Here is a 4639-nt window from a genome sequence, read left to right as displayed (position 1 = left end):
TTATTTGATAACCAATGATGAAGCTAAGCAATCCAATGAAGTCGTCTCAGGTACTTTCATGGTTAACTCTAATCCGGCGAGGATTCTATTTGATAGCGGTGCAAATTTGTCGTTTGTGTCTCCAAAATTTGTGCCTAAACTTAATAAACCGTTAGCTAAGTTAAGTCGTCCGGTAGAAGTCGAAATAGCGGATGGCAAGACGGTGCTAGTGGTTGATGTGTGTAAAAATTGTAATGTTGTGTTTGGTGCTGAAAACTTTAAAATTGACCTCATCCCGATGACTTTGGGTGATTTCGACATTGTTGTTGGTATGGATTGGCTCGATCATAATAGAGCCGATATTGCATGCCATGAAAAGTCTATACGTGTGAAGACCCCAAGTGGGGGAGAGTTAATCATTCATGGTGATAAACGTAGAAGACTTGTACCGGTATGCACTTTTGCACGGGCACGTCGTTTCCTTGTTAGTGGTAGCATGGCTTTCCTTGCCCATGTTGTTGATACTCGTGATGAGCCACCACCCATTCGTGAAATTCCGGTGGTAAGTGAATTTGAAGATGTTTTTCCGGATGATTTACCGGGTGTTTCGGCGGAAAGACAAGTTGAATTTCGCATTGAGTTGGTTCCGGGAGCTACTCCCATTGCTAAAACTCCTTATCGTTTAGCACCGACGGAAATGCAAGAATTGTTGAATCAAATTCAAGAGTTACTTTAGAAGGGTTTTATTCAACCGAGTGCTTCGCCATGGGGTGCTCCGGTTTTATTCGTGAAAAAGAAGGATGGAAGTATGCGGATGTGTATCGACTATCGGGAGTTAAATAAAGTGACGATCAAAAATCGTTATCCGTTTCCTAGGATTGACGATTTATTCGACCAACTTCAAGGCGCGAAGTACTTCTCTAAAATTGACCTACGGTCCGGCTATCATCAAATGTGGGTCCGTGAGAAAGATATCGAGAAAACGGCCTTTCGTACTCGTTATGGGCATTTTGAATTTGTGGTTATGCCTTTTGGTCTTACGAATGCACCGGCGGCATTCATGGATCTTATGAACCGAGTGTGCCAACCTATGTTGGACAAGTCGGTAATTGTGTTCATTGACGATATTCTTGTCTATTCTAAGAGCATGACGGAACATGAACACCACTTGCGCGAAGTGTTGAAGACGTTGAGAAAAGAGAAGTTGTATGCTAAATTCTCAAAATGTGAATTTTGGCTAAGGGAGGTTCAATTCCTTGGCCATATTGTGAACAAGGATGGTATTCAAGTGGATCCGGGGAAGATAGAGACGGTGAAGGTTTGGGGACGACCGACTACGCCTACGGAAATCCGAAGTTTTCTCGGATTGGCCGGTTATTATCGTCGGTTTATCCAAGACTTTTCAAAGATTGCTTCTCCATTAACTAAGTTGACAAGGAAGAATACGAGATTCAATTGGGAGAACGAACAAGAAATCGCTTTTCAATTGTTGAAAGAGAAATTGTGTAAAGCTCCGGTCTTAGTATTGCCGAAAGGTGTAGATGATATGACGGTCTATTGTGATGCTTCTTTGAATGGGCTCGGGTGTGTTCTAATGCAACGAGGTAAAGTCATCGCTTACTCCTCTTGCCAATTAAAGGAACATGAAAAGAGATACCCGACTCATGATCTCGAATTAGCGGCGGTGGTCCATGCTTTGAAAATTTGGCGCCATTACTTGTATGGTGTCAAGTGTACGATTTATTCGGATCACAAGAGTTTGAAACATCTTTTTGATCAACGGGATTTGAATTATCGTCAACGTAGATGGATGGATGTGGTGAAGGATTATGATTGTGAGATACTTTATCATCCGGGCAAAGCGAATGTGGTCGCGGATGCGTAAGCCGAAAGAGTCACCCCCCGGCGTTACGATTGGGAGTGTTATGTATGATTATTACTAACGATTTTCTTGAAAAACTTGGTGTGATTCAAATAGAGGCTTACGTTCACAACAAGCATGCGGAACGAATTGTGGGGCAATCGGAATTCATTACGATGGGTTCGCGTGGTTTATTGTCTTTTCAAGAAAGGGTGTGGGTGCCTAAGATGGGTGATTTTCGAAAGGTGCTTCTTGATGAGGCGCACAAGTCTAAGTATTCCATACATCTGGGGGCAACAAAGATGTACCATGATTTGAAGAAAGATTAATGGTGGCCGGGCATGAAACGCGACGTTGTTAAGTATGTTGAGCAATGCGTCACGTGTTTGCAAGTTAAAGCTGAACACCAAAAGCCGTATGGTAACTTGCAACCGCTAGAAATTCCGATGTGGAAGTGGGAGCATATTACCATGGATTTTATTACCAAGTTGCCGAAACGGCAAGAACCCAATTTGACACTATTTGGGTGATTGTCGATAGATTGACGAAGAGTGCGTTGTTTCTTCCTATTAAAGAAGCAATTTCGTCGGAGACGCTCGTGAAGATGTTCATTAAGGAAGTGATATCGAGACATGGCGTTCCCGCGTCTATTGTTTCGGATCGGGACACGCGTTTTACTTCTCGATTTTGGAAGAAGTTTTATGAAGACATGGGTACGAGGGTAAATATGAGTACGTCGTATCATCCTCAAACGGATGGTCAAACCGAACGTACGAATCAAACATGGGAGGATATGTTACGTGCGTGTATTATTGATTTTGGTGGTAGTTGGGACGAACATTTGCCATTGGTGGAATTCTCGTACAATAATAGTTTTCACTCTAGTATTGGAATGCCACCATATGAGATGTTATACGGTAGGAGGTGTCGAACCCCGATTTGTTGGGGTGATGTGGGTCAAAGGGAAGTCGGGAGCACCGACTTGGTATTGGAGACAAATAGCAAAATCGATATGATTCGGAATCATTTAAAGGCGGCGCAAGATAGACAAAAGTCTTATGTCGATAAACGTAGGCGACCGATCGAGTTTCAAGAAGGTGACATGGTGATGCTTAAGGTTTCACCGTGGAAAGGTATTATTGATAGTGCTCCAAATGAACATATATTTAGTAGCAATATCCTCCCAATATGTAAATTATTTAGTTGTAATTGTCCTATTTTAAGTTGTAATCGTTTATATTAAATAAGTGCGAAGACAAAAGACGAAAACGACGATTTGAAGACGCAAATGACCAAAAAGCTCAAATGTACAAGATACAATCCAAGTGGTTCAATTTATTGATAAGAAACGTCTAAAAATGACAAAAGTACAAGTTGCGGAATGCAAAGTACAAGATATTAAATTATACGAAAAGGCGTTCGAAAATCCGGAACCGGGACATGAGTCTACTCTCAACGCACGATGCAACGGTGCAAAAATTACAAGTCAACTATGCACATAAATAAAATATAATATTTAAATAATTCTTAAAATTATTTATATATTATATTATTATTTAATTACGTCGACAAGCTAAGATCCAAAAAATTGTGAGCTGAAAAATCAAACTCCACGACTCGCGGAGTTTGAAGGCCAAAAACTCCACGACTCGCGGAGCAGCCAGATTCCAAAATGCCTATAAAAGGCCACGAGCTTCTGCAGTTTTAAAAATATATATAATAAATAATAATAATAATAATAATAATACTCTGTAATAAATAAATAAATAATTATATATATAATATATATAGTATAGGGTAGTTTTATATTAGATTAGTTCGGGTTATGTAAAGGTTATTTTACGGGTTTTGAAGTCGAAATTCTGTCCGTGTAACACTACGCGATAAATACTCAATGTAAGTTATGTTCTCCTCTTTAAATTAATGTCTCGTACTTAAGTTATTATTATGCTTATTTAATACCGAAGTAATCATGATGTTGGGCTAAAAATATTAAAATTGGGTAATTGGGCTTTGTACCATAATTGGGGTTTGGATAAAAGAACGACACTTGTGAAAATTAGACTATGGGCTATTAATGGGTTTTATATTAACTAAATAATACCTTGTTAATTTAATATACAAACTTATAATTTGAAGTATTTATATATAACCACATACGCTTGACTGGGTACGGTGGGCGGGATATCTATAAATAACAATAATTATTCATTTTACCGGACACGGAACTGGATTAATAGTTAATAGACTTGTTGAAACAGGGGTGAATTACATTCAAGGGTAATTGGTGTAATTGTTAACAAAGTAGTAAAACCTTGGTTGACACGCAGTCGATAACCTGGTGTATTCATTAAACAAAGTATTAAAACCTTGTTACAATTCGAATCCCCAATTAGTTGAAATATTTGACTTCGGGAATAAGAATAATTTGACGAAGGCTTTCGCTCTTTATATTTATGACTGATGGACTATTATGGACAAATCCGTATGGACATATTAAATAATCCAGGACAAAGGACAATTAACCCATGGGAATAAACTAAAAATCAACACGTCAAACATCATGATTACGGAAGTTTAAATAAGCATAATATATTTTATTTCATTTTTCCTCGTACTTTTATTTATTGTCATTTTAATTATAGTTATTTATTTTATATTGTTATTTAAATATCGTCATTTACTATACGCTCCGCTTAAAATATAAATCGACAAACCGGTCATTAAACGGTAAAAACACCCTTTTATATATTATTATATATATATATATTTATATATTTTTGTACAAATGTAATTATA

Source organism: Rutidosis leptorrhynchoides, chromosome 5, assembly GCF_046630445.1.
Source record: "Rutidosis leptorrhynchoides isolate AG116_Rl617_1_P2 chromosome 5, CSIRO_AGI_Rlap_v1, whole genome shotgun sequence".
Lineage (NCBI taxonomy): Eukaryota > Viridiplantae > Streptophyta > Magnoliopsida > Asterales > Asteraceae > Rutidosis > Rutidosis leptorrhynchoides.
Note: the sequence above shows the minus strand (reverse complement) of the source record.